The sequence below is a fragment of the Canis lupus genome, chromosome 10 (genome assembly GCF_011100685.1).
Source record: "Canis lupus familiaris isolate Mischka breed German Shepherd chromosome 10, alternate assembly UU_Cfam_GSD_1.0, whole genome shotgun sequence".
In the NCBI taxonomy this organism is placed as follows: Eukaryota; Metazoa; Chordata; class Mammalia; order Carnivora; family Canidae; genus Canis; species Canis lupus.
Genome location: NC_049231.1, coordinates 64,584,516 through 64,605,132, shown reverse-complemented (window position 1 = coordinate 64,605,132; position 20,617 = coordinate 64,584,516). Strand labels below are relative to the sequence as shown.

General features: G+C 34.6%; 1 protein-coding gene across 4 annotated transcripts in view; it reads left to right on the top strand.

Annotated features, from left to right (window-relative positions):
- WDPCP (WD repeat containing planar cell polarity effector) overlaps positions 1–20,617 on the top strand; it is a 424,783-nt gene that overhangs the window by 4,851 nt on the left and 399,315 nt on the right. The window contains exon 1 of one of the 4 annotated variants that reach the window (XM_038551408.1): positions 19,836–19,952. The exons of the other annotated variants lie outside the window; for them this stretch is intronic. The gene's annotated coding sequence lies outside the window, so the exon portion shown is untranslated. Of the gene's footprint in view, positions 1–19,835; positions 19,953–20,617 lie in introns of those variants that run through there. 4 annotated transcript variants of the gene reach the window in all.

The following is a 20,617-nucleotide window of genomic DNA, read 5'->3' as shown; positions in this document are numbered from 1 at the left end:
GGACATTGCTGTTACAAACATTGGGGTTCAAGTGCCCCTTCAGATCACTACATTTGTATCTTTAGAATAGATACCCAGTAGTGCAATTGCTGGGCTGTAGGGTAGCTCTATTTTCAGCTTTTTGAGGAACTTCTATACTGTTTTCCAAAGTGGCCACATCAGCTTGCATTACCACCAGTAGTGTAAGAGGGCTCCCCTTTTCCCCACATCCTTGCCAACATCTGTCATTTTCTGACTTGTTAATTTTAGCAATTCTGACAGGTGTCAGGTGGTATCTCATTGTGGTTTTGATTTGTATTTCCCTGATGTGAAGTGATGTTGAGCATTTTTTCATGTGTCTGTTGGCCATTTGTATGTCTTTGGAGAAATGTCTGTTCATGTCTTCTGCCCATTTCTTGACTGGATTATTTATTCTTTGGGTGTTGAATTTTAAGTTCTTTATAGATTTTGTATACTAACCCTTTATCTGATAAGACAGTTGCAACTATCTTTTCCTTTTCTGTCTGTTGTATTTTGGTTTTGTCAGCTGTTTCCTTTGCTGTACAAAAACTTTTCATCTTGATAAAGTCCCAATAATTCATTTTTGCCTTTGTTTCCCTTGCCTTTGGAGAAGTGTCTCACAAGAAGTTCCTGTGGCCGAGGTCACAGAGGTTGTTGCAGGTGTTCTCCTCTAGGATTTTGATGGATACTTGTCTCATATTTAGGCCTTTCATCCATTTTGAGTCTGTTTTTGTGTATGGTGTAAGAAAATGGTCCAGTCTCATCCTTCTGCATGTGGCTTCCATTTTTCCCAACACCGTTTGTTGAAGAGATTGTCTTTTTTCTGTTGGATATCATTTCCTGCTTTGTTGAAGATTAGTTGACCATAGGGTTGAGGATCCATTTCTGGGTTCTGTATTCTGTTTCATTGATCTATGTATCTGTTTTTGTGCCCATACTGTCTTGATCATTACAGCTTTGTAATATAACTTGAAGTCCAAAATTGTGATGCTGCCTGCTTTGGTTTTTTTTTTTTTTTTTTTTTTTCAACATTCCTTTGGCTATTCAGGGTCTTTTCTGATTCCATTCAAATTTTAGGATTATTTGTTCCAGCTCTGTGAAAAATATTGATGGTGTTTTGATAGGAATTGCATTGTGTATGTAGATTGCCCTAGGTAGCATAGACATTGTAACAATATTTGTTCCTCCAATCCATGACCATGGAGCGTTTTTCCATTTCTTTTTGTCTCCCACAATTTCTTTCATGAGTGTTCTATAGTTTTCTGAGTTTTCAGATTCTTTATCTTTTTGGTTAGGTTTATTCTTAGGTACCTTACAGTTTTTGGTGCAATTGTAAATGGGGTTAACTCCTTTTTTTTTTTTTTAACTTTTTAAAAAATATTTTATTTATTCATGGTAGAGAGAGAGAGACAGGCAGAGACACAGGCAGAGGGAGAAGCAGGCTCCATGTAGGGATCCTGATGTGGGACTCGTTCCCGGGACTCCAGGATAATACCCTGGGTCAAAGGCAGGTGTTAAACCACTGAGTCACCCAAGCATCCACCTTTTTTGTTTTTTTTAACTTTTTTTTTAATATTAAAAGTCAACACTTCATTTTTTTATTTTTTAAGATTATATTTATTTATTCACGATAGAGCGAGGCAGAGACACAGGCAGAGGGAGAAGCAGGCTCCATGCAGGAAGCCTGATGTGAGACTCGATTCTGGGACTCCAGGATTACTCCCTGGGCCGAAGGCAGGCGCTAAACCGCTGAGCCACCCAGGGATCCCCTGGGGTCAACTCCTTAATTTCTCTTTCTTCTGTCCCATTGTTAGTGTATAGAAATGCAACTGACTTCTGTGCATTGATTTTATATCTTGCCCCTTTGCTGAATTCCTGTATGAGTTCTAGCAATTTTGGGGTGGGGTCTTTCGGGTTTTCCACATGGAGTATCATGTCATCTGCAAAGAGTGAGAGCTTGACTTCTTCTTTGCCAATTCGGATGCCTTTTATTTATTTATTTAGTCTGATTATTGAGGCTAGTACTATGTTGAACAGCAGTGGTGGTAGTGGATATCCCTGCTGTGTTCCTGACTTTAGGGGAAGGGTATCTGTATACTTTAATGTATACAACAAGTCCATGTTCTTATGTGCTTTTAATGGATTGTCACATGTTTTGTTTGGATATGTTTGTATTCTTTATCTCTTTTCTAAGTTCTTCCTATTAGTATCTAGCTGGTTTTATGATTTTTAATATTTTAACTTTGGATTAAACAGACATGCTTTTTGTAAATCAGATTTCACCACAGTTGTCATTTCAATGAAGACGAAAGAACACGTCACTGAATACTTGCCCAAGGGTGCTTTAAATGTATAGGTGGGTGGAGAAAATATTAGATATTCATTTTATTATTTGTTCAACTGTACTCCCCACTCAGTTTAGCAAAGAGTATTTCCAGTTCCTTCCCAGGGATGTATGTTATGTATGTTGACACACATGCACATACACTCACTCTTGTGTATATAGATACATTTTGTAATTATAAAAAGAATGTCACATGAGTTTTTAAATAATAAAAAAATCAACTAATGCTTTTACTTATCCTCTACTAACTAGATATTATGGAAACTTGTTTATGTTACTGCTAATGGCTTTAAACATAAAAAAAATACTGTATAAGCACAGACGTGTCTATATTTTGTTGTAAATGTGTCCAAAGACATATAATTATGCCCATGTTTGAAGAAATTAAGATACAAAAAGACTGCAGTGGATCAATTTATAGCTTATAAGAGGTGAGAAAGAGTGGGAAGAGCTAGTCCTTGGACAGTATATGGAAGTGTGGGTAGAGCAGGGACAGGAGAATAGGCCAAAAAAGCAATTGGATGCAAAGAATTAACATGCTGAAGTGAAAGGGAGGAAAAAAAAATCTCACCAAACACATTTATTTTCATTTTACGTCTTATATGTTAGCCAACCTACTTGCTGTTCCTAAAACATGTCCTTTGGTTTTCTGCCTTCATGTTATATGTGCTTTTTCCTTAATTAGAATCTTATCCTCTGTTTTTGCCTTTTAAAGATACATTCCACCAGCCTCTTTCTAAAAGCTTTGGCCATTATGAAGCCTTTCTTTTCCTCCCCTTTTTAAAAAGTATTAGAGAAAATTTAAAACTTAAACGAGGAGACAGTAGTGTAATTTTCTCAGTCCATCAGCCAGCTTTAACAACCTGCCAGTCTTTTAAAATATGCCTTCTTGCTTTCCCCTTCCCCCAGCATTTTTAAACATACAGAAAAGCTGTTCGGTGAATAACCCTTTACAGTAGTCTGAGTTTAGTCAGGAGACAGAACTCTACTGGTTATTTGAAAATTTGATATGATGAAATGTATCTAGAACAAAGAGGGGTGGTTATATTAAAAGGCATAAAAGAGCTCTAAGGGTCCCAGAAGCCTTATGTTAAAGAGCAGCTAATATTTCTAGGTTGAGGAAGAAGGACAGGGCGCTTCTTCCCAGATCATGTATGCAAATCTGTTCAGAAAAGGCGTGTGTACCATTGCTACATGGTCTAGAAAACTGCCCTGCCCACTGTCAGTGGGGTGGCTAGAGCTGTGGCCACACCTGGAACTTGGTCCTCAGCAAGGCTCTTGCGCTCTCATGCAAAATAATAATAATAATAATAATAATAATAATAATAATAATATGATGATGATGATGATGATGATGATATAATAATGATGAAGATGATGGAGGCCTGAATTCAGAAGGGAGGTGTCTCTTTGCTGCTTGCACATTATTGGGTCACACCATTGCCCTCTCTAAAGCTGGAAAAGGAGAAATGTTTTATAGTGTCACAAGCAGGGCAAAGAAAAGTAGTTTTGGAGCTGAAGGATAGTAAATTGATAGCTGGCACGCCCCTATAGCCACCACCTAATTTCTACAATTGTTAAGCGTTTTGTTCTATTTACTTTATCATATATCAATACATCTCTCCATCCACAGGAAGTCTTTTTTGATTCCTCAGTCTAATGATCACTCTTTGTTTTAAATTTTGAGTTTTAAAATTATCTGTAAAACTGGTCTGTGGTGGGAAAATATCACTAATAGTGGTTCCCTCTAGATTGGAGTTGGGGTGGAAATTGGCTGCAGATGGTCAAGAGGGAACTTTTTAGGTGACAGTAATGTTCTTTATCTTGATAGCGGTTTGGATTAGAGTGTAAGCATTTGTAAAATCTGCAGTTGAAATACTTAAGATTTGTACATTTCATATTTGTAAATTTTCTCTGAAAAAACTAAAAATAATAAGCTCCGGCTAATTTCAGGTGTGGTGAAGTATTTAGGTGTGAAACATATTTATGCCTTTAACTTTCTTTGAAATGCTTTATGGGCACCTGCCTGGCTCAGAGCATGTGACTTTTGATCGTGGAGTTAGGAGTTAGAGCTCCATGTTGGGCATAGGGATTACTTAAAAATAAAATCTTTATTTATTTTAAATATTTATTTATTCATGAGAGACAGAGACACCGAGAGAGAGAGAGAGAGAGAGAGAGAGAGAGAGAGAGAGAGGCAGAGACACAAGCAGAGGGAGAAGCAGGCTCCATGCAGGGAGCCCGAAGTGGGACTCTATCCTGGGTCTCCAGGATCACGCCCTGGGCTGAAAGCGGTACTAAACCGCTGAGCCACCCAGGCTGCCCAAAAATAAAATCTTTGAAAAGACAGATTGATGGATGTATAGAGAGATGAATAGTTATGCCCATAAAACAATAAAATTTAGATAAAGCAAATATAGTTACAGGAAATGCTGTGTAGTAAAATGTTAATTATAGAATTTAGGTGGTATTCATAGTGCAATGCTCTCAACTTTTCTGTATCAGTTATTAGACTGATAATTTCTTTGAGTTCAGAGACTATATCTTAAACATCTATGTATGCCTCATAGAACACAACACGTTGTCTTCCTCACAATAGGTACAAGAGAAACATCTTTGAAATTGCTCTTGTGGAAGCTTAGACTAACAAATAATCTTGGCTTAATGAACCTAATCAGTTTCCAACTTTTCTAGCTAAGCAGAAATTTTGTAAGTGCAAATTATATTGGAAAATGATTGGAAGAACTTGTGAAATGCTGAGCATATCTAAAATTTCACAGATATAATTTGACACTTTAATAAAAATTTATATATTACCAATTTTTGGTAAATAGCTTACTATTCATTTGAATACCAAATCATTTAGCTAAATTATCAGACTTAAACTATAGGCAGAATTAAGAACAATTTTGACTATAAAATATATATGTTGGAAAATTGTTTTTTATTTCAATATGATGTATTTATTATCTAGTATGCTTGGTTTGCCTGGGGAATATAATTGGCTCCCTCTAAGTGAAACTACTGAGAACTGTAGCTGGAGGCCCAGAAAATGGGCACATATTATTCCTACTGGTTTCATAACCTTGTTGCAGGCCTAAGAATTTCTATTACAAAATGCTTATTTTAAGATAGGGCTTTGCAAACTGTCGTCAAAAGATGGAATTAACTGGATAAGGATGGTTCTCCATAACATTGCTTTTACATCTAAGTCCCTTGTTCCCTTTTTACATTTCAGTGTCTTAATTCCCAAGTATGGTTTTGTAATACCCTCTTATATTTGGCTAAATTTAATTTTAAAGAATTGTGACACGTAGGAATTTAGTTATTTATAGATCAATTTAATATATAGCCCCTGAAAATGAATCAAGATTTCATGACTTACAGCTGGGATTTGTCATGTGACGTTTTGTTGGTCTGTCTAGTTCATACGAAAAAGAACTCAAAATGAAGGGAGGTGTTATTTTTTTAGGCCCTCAAAAATTATATTGTTTTACATTTTACAAAAAACACACAGATGGTGAATATGTATAATATTACATATGTATAAACTTGAGGTAGAGTGAATTTTATTCTCATTTTATAGTTTAAGAAACTCAATGTCAAAGGTTGTGACTTGTTCAAGTCTTTATAGCATGTCTAAGATCTTCTAACATTAAGAAGACAAACTGCAGGCCGAATTCATAGATTTTCAGGATAATTTGAAGGTTTTCTAGGTAGTTTGGTGGAGACAGGTGATCACAGAGGAAGACATAGACATGGCCAACATGCATATGAGAAAATGTTCTGCATCACTTGCCATCAGGGAAATACAAATCAAAACTACAATGAGATACCACCTCACACCAGTGAGAATGGGGAACATTAACAAGGCAGGAAACAACAAATGTTGGAGAGGATGCGGAGAAAAGGGAACCCTCTTACACTGTTGGTGGGAATGTGAACTGGTGCAGCCACTCTGGAAAACTGTGTGGAGGTTCCTCAAACAGTTAAAAATATACCTGCCCTACGACCCAGCAATTGCACTGTTGGGGATCTACCCCAAAGATACAAATGCAATGAAACGCCGGGACACCTGCACCCCGATGTTTATAGCAGCAATGGCCACGATAGCCAAACTGTGGAAGGAGCCTCGGTGTCCAACAAAAGATGAATGGATAAAGAAGATGTGGTTTATGTATACAATGGAATATTACTCAGCTATTAGAAATGACAAATACCCACCATTTGCTTCAACGTGGATGGAACTGGAGGGTATTATGCTGAGTGAAGTAAGTCAGTCAGAGAAGGACAAACATTATATGTTCTCATTCATTTGGGGAATATAAATAATAGTGAAAGGAAATATAAGGGAAGGGAGAAGAAATGTGTGGGAAATATCAGAAAGGGAGACAGAACGTAAAGACTGCTAACTCTGGGAAACAAACTAGGGGTGGTAGAAGGGGAGGAGGGCGGGAGGTGGGAGTGAATGGGTGACAGGCACTGGGTGTTATTCTGTATGTTAGTAAATTGAACACCAATAAAAAATAAAAAAAAAAAAAAAAAGAAGACAAACTGCATATCCCCCTCATACATTTAAAAATTAATGTCTGGGCGGCCCCGGTGGCTCAGCGGTTTAGCGCCACCCTCATCCCAGGGTGTGACCCTGTAGACCGGGGCTCCAGTCCCACGTTGGGCTCCCTGCGAGGAGCCTGCTTCTCTTGCTGCCTGTATCTCTGCCTCTCTTTCTCTCTGTCTCTCATGAATAAATAAATAAAATCTTAAAAAAATATAAATAAAAATTACCATCTAAAATGTATCATGTTTATACAATTGTGAAGGTTGTAATTTCCAATGTATTATGAGCATTGAATTTTTAAACAAAACTGTTAGATCGTTCTTTTGAAAACATGAGGTGGAATCTAAATATCCTCCTACCCTCATCTACTTAAAAAATAATAAAAGGTAAATACCTCTTCTTTGACACTCAGAAGTTGAAGTTTCTGTACATTGCTAATTTCAAACTTCCAGTACACTTCACTGACACAGTTTTATCTTACTTTAATAAATTGAATAAATTATTAAATTATATTTAATAAAATGTAATGCATTTTAATGCTAAAAAGCCTTTTTATGATCATATTGTCAGTTTTTATCACACAAATATAAATATAAATTGAAACTTTTTTTAAATTTGTCATTTGTGGCTGTAAGTATGATAAACCTTTTATCATTACAGTTGTTAATAGTGTATAACTTGAGAAAACAAATATGTTATAAATTTAGATACTAAAAATTAAAAGCAAAAATTTCATGGAATGTATCTCAGTGGATGGAATTTTTCTTCCCTGATTAGTTTATATACATGTGTATAAATATTATTTGTGGTTAGAATGAGACTGGATTCTGTTTCAGATTTATTCCTGTTTTCCAGAGTTATAGATATAAGTGCTTAGAAACTTATTCACGTAAAAGGGGAATTATTTGAACCCCTTCCATGTTATTTGCAAAACAAAATCACAATGGTGGCTTGTTATCAGAAATTTTCAATGATGTAACTCATTTAAACCATTTCTTTAATTTGAAAACAAAAAAATTGAAAACCACCTGACTTCCAAAAGAATCTATTACCCTTTAGTCATTCAAAGCTTTACTAAAATTTGCCCAAAATTATACAGTCCCTCTTTGATTTAGTTACCTTGATTAATTCAATATGCTCTGAAAGTGTTAGGAAAAATTTAAATAGGATTTCATTGTGACCTTCCCCAAATAATATTTTTAATTAAATGAGTTCATCTTACCATATGTCTACATATGTTTAAATATTTCAAAGCCTTGGGATGGTTTATTTGAATTTTCAGTTTTGGATAAAATAATACCATGTTACCTAACTGATGAAGCTCAGTCAAATAAGGTTGACTTTCAAGAAAAAGTATAATTTCATTTTATTTTTTATTTTTTTAAAGATTTTATTTTTATTTATTCATGAGAGACACAGAGAGAGAGAGAGAGGCAATGACACAGGCAGAAGGAGAAGCAGGCTCTATGCAGGGAGCCCGACATGGGACTCGATTCCGGGTCTCCAGGATCACACCCTGGGCTGAAGGCAGCGCTAAACCGCTGAGCCACCCGGGCTGCCTGTATAACTTCATTTTAAATTAAATTAATGCATTAATACTCACTTTGAGGAATACTATAAAAACCACTGAGAAATAAATTATGGAATTCATTAGACAGAGATTATTAAACTAATAAATTCAAAATTAAACTGATGCAGAGATAAAATATTGTTTAAAATAACTTATTAAAATAACAATAATGCTATTTCTTCATTTCTTAACTTATAATAAAGTGATATATAGGGAACCTAAAATGAAAAATGATTTATGAAGTGAGAAATATGATAAAAGATGTGATATTCCTTCAGTAAGTAGATACCAAAGCTTTTGAGCTGCAGAGTGCTTAAGAATCATGTATACAAATTAGAAGTAACTACATAAATTTTGTTAGACTTCTTACATCTCAACCAATTGCTCCACTATCAGATTTTTCCTATGTATTTAATGAAGAAAGAAAATGAATTACTAGAAACAAGTTGGTGTGCTAGCAACTAGCATTTAATTTTACATTTTCATAACAAACTAGAAAATAACATTTTCTAAAATTGATTGATTGTAGTTGGAATAAATATTTCATTATGTAATTTGCTTTAAAATGTGGTTTGCATTAAATTTCTACTAAAGATTGGGCGTAGAGTGTCAGGGTGGCACTCATGGCATGGCACACAGCATGGTCTCTCTGGCTCTCCCACCTTCCTAGCTTCTAAGTTTATCAAAAATATCTCCCATGATCCTACTATGTAAATTTTGGTAACCAGTAAGGGAAAAGGGCTTTCCTCTGTTGTTATTCTTAAAATCTAATGGTTTCTGCCCTTGATTTATGGTGAATTTTTGAAGGGAGAGTTTTCTTAACCAGAAATCTCACTGCAGTCATACAGCAAAATAGCACATCTCCATACTTCAAGAAGGCCATAGACATGTATACCTCCCTCCCCACTTCCAATCCATATACACACAGCATCAGCTCTATGGTAGTTCATGGACCTTGTTCTGTTTACAGTTCAGTCCTAAGACAGATTAAGGAACACATTAGGACTTACTCGTTTGTAAATTACCTTTCACAGGTAATATGTTGCAAGAGAGGATTTTTGTTCTGGTGGGCATATTAGCACATTTCCAATTATACTAATAATAAGATTGTCTTCCCTGCCTTCTTGAAGAACCATCTCTGGTAATAATATCAAGTAGCACAATATGTCACTGCAGTTTCTTTGTGAGTTTGAGTCTCCAGGTGGTTTCTGAATTCATCATAAGCATTTGCTTTTGTTAAGGCAGCAAACAATAGAGCATTAATCTGTTATGCTAGATTTGGAGATGTTTTTAATGTTTTTTTCCCCCCAGCTCAGCATTATTTAGGTGATGTTTAATTCAACTGACAGAAAATATTTGAAATACCATTCTAACAACATCCAACAGAGCTATTGAAGGAGCATTAAGTTTCAAATCCCTAAAATTGAATGTTGGTTCTTGATACTCTAGGTATTTTGGAGCTTACAAGATTTTATACTTACACAGTATGAAATTATTTAACCTCATTAATTTTATTTATAGCATATATAAAATTGGTATGATCTTGGTTAAAATCATTCATTTTAATGTTTTCTTTAATGAACTACAGTTAAAGTTCTTTATATAGCAATTTTGTTATAATCTGATTTCGTTTCATTGAAATGAGCAAAGTAATATTTAGGGAGTAATCTTAAGATACCTTTGCTGTTGGTTTAAGTATTAGCATATTTAGAAATATGTGTTTTACATAGCATCTGTATAATTAATAAAGAGCCATAGTAGAAAATAGTGTAATTAAAAACAGGATCTTTTATTTTTATTTTTTTATTTTTTAAAGATTTTGAGAGAAAGAGTATGAGAGAGCCAGTGAGCAAGAGAGAGAGTGCTTGCCTAGGGGTGGGAGGAGGGGCAGAGGGAGAAGTAGGCTCCCTACTGAGCAGATCTCAGGATTCCAGGATCAAGACCAGCCTGAAGCAGATGCTTAACTAACTGAGCCACCCAGGCACCCCCAAAACAGGATGGATTATTCATTTATTTATTTATTTTTAACAGGATCTTTTAAAAAGCAAGATTAAGACCTTGTGAAATAAATCAGAGACCAAATTATTATAAAGTTTTATTTTTTTTCCCCTGTGGTAAAATGCACATGAGTTTTACCATCTTAGCTATTTTTAAGTATACAGTTCAGTGGTATTAAATATCTTTATAATTTTTGGCAATCATCATCATCATCCATCCCCATAACACATTCCATCTTGTAAAGCTGAAATTCTATCCTATTAAACAATAACTCTCCATTTTACCCACCCCTCAGCCTATGACAACCACTATTACAAATTTTGTCTTTGTGATTTTGACTAGCCAAGTACCTCCACTTAAGTGGAATCACATAGTATTTGACTTTGTTGTTGCTCGTTTATTTCACTAAGCTGATGTCCTCAAGGGTTAGCCATGTTGTAGCAAATTGCAGAATATTATTTTAAAAGTGTATGTGTATGCTGCATTGTGCTTACCCCTTAATTTGTTGATGCACACTTGGGTTGCTTCCACATTTTAGCTATTGTAAATAGTGTTGCTGCAAACATGAGTGTACAAATATCTTTTTGAGGCCCTGATTTCAATTCTTTTAGGTAAATACTCAGAAGTGCAATTGCTAGATCATATGATAATGGTTTTTAATTTTTAAGAAACTATCATTTTACTTTCCATTTATAGTTGCTCCATTTTGCACTCCTACCAACATTGCAGGAGCTTCTGATTCCTCCACACCGTTGGCGACCAATGTAGATTTTCTGTTTTGTGTGTGTGTTTTTTTAATAGTAGCCATCCTAGTGGGTAAGAGGTTATACCTTAATCATAGTTGTTAATAAACTAGTGATTTGAACATCTTTTCATGTGCTGATTGACCATTCATATGTCTTCTTTGGAGAAATGTCTACTAAAATCTTTGCCCATTTTTGAATTGTATTTTTTTAAGATCATATTTTTTAAGTAATCTTCATATCCAGTGTGGTCTTTGACTCAAAACCCCGAGATCAAGAGTCACATGCTCTATCGGCTTAGCTAGCCACATACCCTGATTTTGTTTTTGTTGAGTTTTAGAATTTATAGATTCTGGATAGTAATCTCTTACCAGATGTATGATTTGAAATATTTTCACACATTTTGTGGGTTGCCATTTACTCTGTGGATTGTGTATCTTTTTTTTAGTTGTTTTTTCTTATAAACCTTTTCCAGGTAATTGTGGATATTCATCTTTAATAATAAATTAAAATTACACCAATGGTTGTTTCTCAAAGGTCATTTGTAACACAGAACCTGAAACAGTATCACTGAACATTTCCTATTCGATTACATAAAAAATCTATAGACCTTTCTTGCACATTGAATAGCTCCTGTACCAATTCATGACTTTTTAAGCAATTCATTGTTTCACTAAGGATAGTGCCTTTTGATGCATAAGATTTGAAATTTTTCATGTGGTTCCATTTGTCTATTTTTTCTTTTGTTACTAGGATATTTAGTGTCATATCCAAGAAATCATCACCAAATCTATGTCATGAGGCTTTCATCTTATGTATTCTTTTAAGAATTTTATTGTTTAGGGCCTTCACTTAGATCCTTGATCCATTTTTTTTTAAGATTATTTATTTATTCATGAGAGACACAGAGACAGAGAGAGAGAGGCACAGACACAGGCAGAAGGAGAAGCAGGCTCCACACAGGGAGCCCGGCGTAGAACTTGATCCTGGGTCTCCAGGATCAGGCCCTGGACCGAAGGCGGTGCTAAACCTTTGAGCCACCCGGGCTGCCCTTGATCCATTTTGAATTAATTTTTATATATGACATTAAGGAAGTGTCCAGCTTCATTTTTTTGCCTGTGCATATCCAGTTTTGCCAGCACCATTTGTTGAAAAGACTCCTTTTCCCACTTAATGGTCTTAGCACCCTTGTCAAAAGTCATTTGACCACATACATCAGGTTTTATTTCTGGGCTTTCTGTTCTGTTCCATTATCTATATATCTGTCTTTATGCCAAAACTATACTGTTTTAATTACTGTAGCTTTGTAGTAAGTTTTGAGATGAACAAATGGGTCCTCCAGTTTTGTGTTCTCCTTCCCTCCCCCTTCAATTATTTTTGGGTCTTTGGCATCCATAGAGATTTGATATGAATTTTAAGGTGAGTTTTTCTGTTTTCACACAGTATATCCTTGGGATTGCAATAAATCTGTAGATTGCTTTGAGTATTGACATTTTAACTAAATTGAGTATACCACACTGTGAACATGGGATGTGTTCCCATTTATTTATGTTGACTTTAATTTCTTTCAGCAGTATTTCATTTTCATTGAACAAGCCTTTCACTTCCTTGGTTAAGTTAATTCCTAAATATTTTATTGTTTTTGATGCTGTTGTAAATGGAATTGATTTTATGATTTCATTTTCAGATTGTTCATTGTTGGTGTATAGAAATGCAACTGATGTTTGCTTTTTGACTCTATCCTGCTAATTTGTTACTAGTTCTGACAGCTGTTTTGTGGAGTCTTTAGGGTTTTCTAAGTATAAAATCATCTCATCTGCAAACAGATCATTTTCCTTCTTCCTTTTTGCATGTTTTTATTCTTTTTTTTTTTTGCCTTTGCTCTAAGTAGAATTTCCAGTAATATGTTGAATAGAAATGGTGAAAAGTATCCATGTTACCTTGTCCCTGAAGTTAGAGGGAAAGCACTAAGATAATCTAAGCTTCTAAGTCTTTCACCATTGAGTATGATGTTTGCTGTGGATTTTTTATATATGGCTTTTATACTATGTTGAGGTAGTTTCTATATCTAATTTGTTGAGTGTCATCATGAAAAGATATTGAATTTTGTAAACTGCTTTTGCTACTATTTTGTTGAGCATTTTTACATCAATGTTCATAAGAGATACTAATTTGTAATTTTCTTAGTGTGTCTTTGTCTGGTTTTGGTACCAGTGTTATGCTGGCCTCTTAGAATGAGTTAGAAAGAGTTCCTTTTTTTCAACTTTTTTGGATCACTTTGAGAAGAATTAATTCATTTTTCTGTAAATGGTAGAACTCACCTGTGACAGCTGCAGGACTTTTCTTTATTGGGAGATTTTTATTACTGATTCAATTTTCTTACTAGTTTTGGATCTATCCAGATTTTCTTTTTCTTCATGATTTAGTCTTGGTAGGTTTTGTGTTTCTATGAATTTGTCTGTTTCATCTACGTTATCTAGTTTTTGGCATACATTTGTTCATAGTAGTTCCTTATAATACCTTTAAGTTCTGTAGAATTAGTGTTAATGTCCACCCTTTAATTTCTGATTTTTACTTTGAGTAATTTGAGTCTTTTCTCCTTTTTACTTAGTCTGTCTAGTTTGAAAGTGTGTCTGGTTGATCTTTTCAAAGAGTCAACTTTTTGTTTCATTAATTTTCTCTTTTGCTTTTCTATTTCTTTATTTTTTTAATCTCTGCCCTAATCTTTATTATTTCCTTACTTCTGCTAGCTTTGGATTTAGTTCTCTTTTTTCTGGGTCTTTGAGTTGTAAAGTTAGGTTGTTGATTTGGTATCTTTTTTTTTTTTTAATGTAAGTTATGTATCGCTATAATTTTCCCCTTAGCACTGGTTTTGCTGTGTTCTATAATTGTTCACATGTTGTGTTTTTATTTTTGTTTCTAAGTGTTTTCTAACTTTTATTGTGATTTCTTCTTCGAAATGTTGTTTACAAGAATATTCTTAAAATTTCAAAATTTTATGAATATTCTAGTTTGATTTTAGTTACTGATTCCTAACTTCACTTTATAGTGGCCAGAGACTAGAGTTTGTACAGTAGCTTTTTAAGTATATTGAGACTTAATTTGTGGCATAATATATGGTGTATCCTGGAAATGTCCCATGTGTATTTGAGAACAATATGTGTGCCATTGTTTTGGGGTAGAGTTTCTATAATTAAGTGGGTCTCCTGAAGACAACATATAGTTGGGAACATATTTTTATCCATTCTTTTAATCTCTTTTGTTTGGAGAGTTTAATACATTTACATATGAAGTAGTTACTAATGAGAGACTTTGGTTATTGTGCTCTTTGTTTTCTGTATGTCCTATGGCCTTTTGGTTCCTCACTTCCTTCAATTTTGTCTTCTTTGATATATATATATATATATATATATATATATATATACACCTTATATATTATTATTATTATATATATTATATATAATTATATATTATATTAAACATATTATATATTATATATATAATTATATATATAATACCTTATATATTATTGGTATATGTATAAATATATATATATATATTTTTTGTAGTAAAACATTAAATTCCTTCTCATTTCTCTTGAGTATATTGTGTAGTTAATTTCTTTGTGGTTACCATGCGGAATACATTTCACACCCTAAAGTCATAACACTCTAAACTCATACTGGTTTAGCTTCAGTAACATATAAAAAGTCTGTTCCTTTACAGCTCTAGCCCCGCTGTTTTAGTTGTTGATGTCACAATGTGTGCCCCCAAACATAAATATTTTTAAATGCATTAGTCTTCTAAGTTTAAGTCTTCTAAGTTATATAGGAAACAAGATTTGGATTTACAAACCAACCTGTTTAAGATCTGCCAAAGTGAATGTAGTAATCATTTTTAAAATGCTCTGGGGGTGCCTGGGTGGCTCAGTTGGTTAAGCATCTGACTTTGGCTCAGATCATGATCTTAGCAAGCCCAGAGTTGGCTCTGCATTCGGAAGGGAGACTGCTTGTCTCTCTCCCTTTGCCCCTCCCCTTTCCCGCTTGTGTTCTCTCTCTCTCCCCTCTTTCTCTAAGAAATAAAATTGTTTTAAAGAGCTTTTTTAAATACTCTGTATTCACTTTAGAAGACATTTGAGAATATCTGCAGAAACTGTTTTGCATCTCACCTAAACCAAATAATTTCCAAGATACCTATTATTCTTGCACTTAAAAGAGTACAACTCAAACTTTTTTTTTAATACCTAACTAGTAGCTATTTAGATCTGTATAATCCTTCAATTAAAAAAAAATATATGGCATGTAAAACAAGACAAAATATAATCCATCAGGATTCTTTTTGATAAGTACTGTTTCCGGGACTATGAGCTACCTAACCTTTAGATTTTTTTCTAAGTAGAATTTATTGGTTTTTAACTTAACTGCCTAGCTATGTGATCTTGAACAATTTCTTGGTCTCTATAAGCTTCAGTTTTTTAATAAAAAGGGGATAATAACACAAAAGTGACCCTAAAGCCTGGAAACATAATTTAGCAATTCTCTTGTAGAGAGCCATTTCAATCAGGAGATGTATGAATGTTCATGAGCAGTTTCGAAGAGCAGAACTCTACACATTTGTCCATTAATAGGAAAATGAATGAATATATTGAAAATGAATGGACCATGACTACATATACCAATGTGGATGGTCATCAAAAATACAATGTTGAGTGAAAACAAATCATATAATATATACTGTATGACCCTATTTTTATAACATTTAAAAATGTGTAAAAATCCTATTTAGGGTTTTATTACATATATGATAAAATCCTATAGAGCCAGAGGAATGATTAATTCAGAAGTCATGGTAGTGGATAGTGGCTTTTTTGATGGGGAGTAGAAGAGTGTTCTGTGATCTTCAGAGTATTGATAGTCTGCTTCTTAAGATATGGGGGTACACAAGTATTTGTTTAACTTATTCATTTGTATGTCTTTAGTATTTATTTTATATTTAAAATATTCATATACATTTGATCACACTTGTATGATACTTTATAAAAAGTCTATAGTGCTTAGAGGTGTTACTTTTATTATGAAATAACACCTTTGAAAAATATTTAAATCTCATGAATCTTCTACCCTAACAGACAAATTTACGTTTCTGTAAATCCCATTCAGATTTTCAAGGTTAGGTTTAAATTTATCATCTTGCCATTTGTTTTTTGTTTGTCCCATATGTTCTTTGTTCTCTTTTCTCTCCTTTTACTTCCCTTTTTTTTTTTTTGATTGAGATTTTTTTTATGATTACATTTTATCTCTTGTTGACTTATTAGTGTTAAGAGTTTTGTTGCTTTTGTGACTGCTTTGGGGTTAATAGCATACGTCCTTTTCTCATATCTACCTTACGTGGTGTTATACCACCTCACTTATAGTGTAAGAACATTTGTCTAATCAAACTTTGAAAAGACAGAGAATCTTGAAAGCAGCAAGAGAGCCAGTCATCACACACGGAACTCTTCATTAGATGATCTACAGATTTCTCATCAGAAACTTTGGAGGCTAGAAAACAGTGGGCAAATATATTCAAAGTGTTAATGAAAAAAACTAACAAGCAAGAATCCTGTATCTGGCAAAACTGTCCTTCAAAAGTGAAAGAGAAAAAAAAAAGAAAAAAGCGAAAGAGAAATTAAGATATTCTCAAACATACAAAAGCTGAGGGTATTCATGACTGCAAGACCTGCCCTGGAAGAAAGGTGCAAGGCAGTTCTGCAAGGTGAAGTAAAAAGTGCAAGTTAAAGCCATATGTAGAAATAAAGATTCAATAAAGGTAAATACATTAGCAATTATAAAAGCCAGTATTACATAACAATGTTCTATAACTGCATTTTTTTCTATGTGACTTAAGAAAGTAATTCATTTAGGGAAAAAAAAAAGCAATAATTAGTATATAAGCTAATATTACTATAATTTGGTTTGTAAATCCAAATCTTGTTTCCTATATAACTTAGAAGACTAATGCATTTAAAATTATTTATGTTTGGGGGCACACATTGTGACATCAACAACTAAAACAGTGGGGCTAGAGCTGTAAAGGAACAGACTTTTTTTTTTCTGCCTAAGGGTTTTCTTTGTAAAATATTTATTATAGCACATAGTGGATGATGAAAAATGTTCTCAGTTTTGTATGATTGAAAAAGTCTTTGTTTTGGGAAGCTTGGGTGGCTCAGCAGTTGAGCATCTGCCTTCGGCTCCGGGTATGATTCCATGCTCCTGGATCGAGTCCCACATCAGGCTCCCTGCATGGAGCCTGCTTCTCCCTCTGCCTGTGTCTCTCCCTCTCTCTCTGTCTCTCATGAATAAATAAATAAAATCTTAAAAAAAAAAAAAAAAGAAAAAGTCTTTGTTTTACCTTTTATTTTGAAAGATATTTTCACTGGGTATAAAATTCTAGGTTGACAGTTTTTCTTTCAGTACTATATAGAGATGGTGGTCCAGTGTTTTTTCAATTTGTCATGTTTCTTAAGTCATCTGCTGTCATCTTATCTTTCTTTTTGTATGTAAGTGTGTATTTTATTTATCACTGGTTTTTAGTAATATTATTACAATATTCCTTGGTTTAGTTTTTTTTCATGTTTATTATGCTTGGGTTCTTTGAGATTCTTGGATTAATGAATTTGTAGTTTTCAACAAATTTGGGGAAATTTGGTTATTATTTCTTCAAGTATGTTGTCCATCTCCCTCCTGTCACTATTTTGAGGATGCAAATTATATGTATAGTAGGCTGATTGAAGTAGTCCCACTGCTCACTGATGTTCTGTTCATTTTTTAAATTCATGTTTCTTTCCAGGTTTCGTTTTGTAAAGTTTTTATTTCTGTGTCTCCAAGGTCACTCCTTCCTTCCTTCTGTCTGTGTGTAACTGCTGTTAATTCTATTGTAGTTTTCATCTCACATGTTGTAGTTTTCATCTCTAGAAGTCTGATTTGGGTCTGTTTCATATCTTTCGTGTCTGCTAAATATTTTGAATCTATGAAATACATTGTGATTGCTTTAATGTTCTAGTCTCAATTATAAATGTCAGAGCTGAGTTGGTTTAGATTGAGTTTTCTTCTTATTCTGGATCATATTTTTATGTTCTTTGGATGCTTGGTAATTTTGTATTGCATGCCAGATGCTTTAAATATTATTTTTTGGGTGTTGGATATTTTTATTTCTCTATAAATAATTTTGAACTTTATTCTGGGATGCAGTTGAGTTACTTGGAAACAGTTGGATCTTTTAGGACTTGCTTTTAAGATTTATTAGGTAAAACTGAATAGTGTTCAGCCTAAGGCTAATAATTGTTCATTCCTGAGGCAAGAGTTTTCTGGATACTCTATACAATCACTGTAAATTACTAAATTTTTATGTCAGGCTGGTGGGAGCAGGCACTATTCTTAGCCCCATATGAGTGCCTACCACATTTATCTTTAATCATTTTGGGTCTTTCCCTGATCTTGTGAAAGTTTCTTATATGCCTGTATTGTCAGTTATTAGCCAAATTCTCAAGGAGAACCTTCTGAAGATCTCTGTAGTCCTCCCTCTATTGGCTGTCTTCTCTCCAGAGAATTTTAACCAAATTGTCCTCCCCAGTCTTTCAGCACTATTTCCTCAACCCAAGTTGTTTCCTGGACTCCTGATTTCCCCTATTCTGTATCATACTTTCTCCTAACACAGCTTCAATATGCCTACCAGTTTTGTTTTTAGTTTCTATTCTCTTTTTGGTAAACAAGAACCCCTTTTCTTGCAAGATCAGCTGGGTTTTTTTTTCTTCTTCTTCTTCTTCTATGGGCCAAGCATTGTACTGGTTTTCTCTGTGTTTGTCTTGTTCTTGATGGGAGCTGTTGGAAATGGTGAGTGCTTTTCTTGAGAGATTTGGCCTCATCCACAACCCAACAGCTAGTCCTTGGTACAGCCTGGAGAGCTCCTTGGAAACTGATGCGCCAACAGGAGGCTCCATCAGCCTTGAGCACTGGGATGGATTAGGTCATTTTCTAAGGAAGAACATTCTACTCCTCCAATCTAAAGTTTCCTTGCAAACTCAAATGGGGAAATTGCTTTCCAAATGGATAAGCTCAAGTGAGAATAAAAAATACCTTTTACTAGGCAGCAGGGCAGTACTTTTATTAGTCAGTGTTAGAATAAAAACAAGCCCTTCATGAGGTAATAGAACCCTTCTTTGGACCTAAATCGATTTTTATGTTTGTTCTGCTTTTAATTGTTTCTGGAAAAGTGATTTGTAGTCCAAAGTGGCTTTCTGTGTTATAGGTGCTATGTTATATAATACTGTTCTTACTAAAAGGTCATTATTTACTTATTTATGATAGTCACAGAGAGAGAAAGAGAGAGAGGCAGAGACACAGGCAGAGGGAGAAGCAGGCTCCATGCACCGGGAGCCCGATGTGGGATTCAATCCCGGGTCTCCAGGATCGCGCCCCAGGCCAAAGGCAGGCACCAAACCGCTGCGCCACCCAGGGATCCCCTAAAAGGTCATTTTTGCTTGTTTTGATTTTTTAAAAAATTTCGGATCCAGGTTATGTTTATTTTAATTTTTCATTTTATTTCTTTTTAAAGTTTTTCTTCCTCTTATTTCTCCTGCTTTAGCAACCCTCCATCATCTGCCAGAGGAATGGGAAGGAATGAGGGCACTTAGTTTATTCTTTTTAAAAAATTTTCCAAACCAATTGGCTGGATATCGTCAGAAGAGTCACCTTTTCCCTGGTGAGTTTGTTACATAAGGTGGAACCTCATTAATTATAAATATGACCCTGTAGGAACCTAGGTTATGTTTATTACTAAAGATAAGGCCATCTTGGCCTGGTCGTCCCTTTAGGATCTGTGTTGTCCATCCCTGATAACCAGGCTGAGCCTGGCTCATGAACAGGACAGCTCCTTAAAGAGGTACCTTGTTATGTAAGAAAGTTCTGTAGAATAGTGGTGACTAAAATCTCTTTTGGTAAAATGAGGTTGTTAAAGAATTTACATAATAAATCCAAAACTTAGAGATTTGAAGTGTATTGGCATGTTTTTTTTCTTTTTTTTATTATTTTACTTTATTTTTTTCATCATGATAAGCGTGCTCTTTAATCTCCGTCTCCTATTTCACTGCCACCCCCACACTCATCTGCCCCCCAGGCAATCATCAGTCTGTTCTCTAGAGTTAAGTATTTTTTTGTTTAAGATTTTATTTATTCATGAGAGACACGGAGAGAGAGGCAGGCAGAGACATAGGCAGAGGGAGAAGCAGGCTCCATGCAGGGAGCCTGATGTGGGACTCGATCCCGGGACCGTGGGATCATGCCCTGAGCCGAAGGCAGATGCTCAACCACTGAGCCACCCAGGCGTCCCAGAATCTATTTCTTGATTAGTCATTTCTCTCTTTTTTT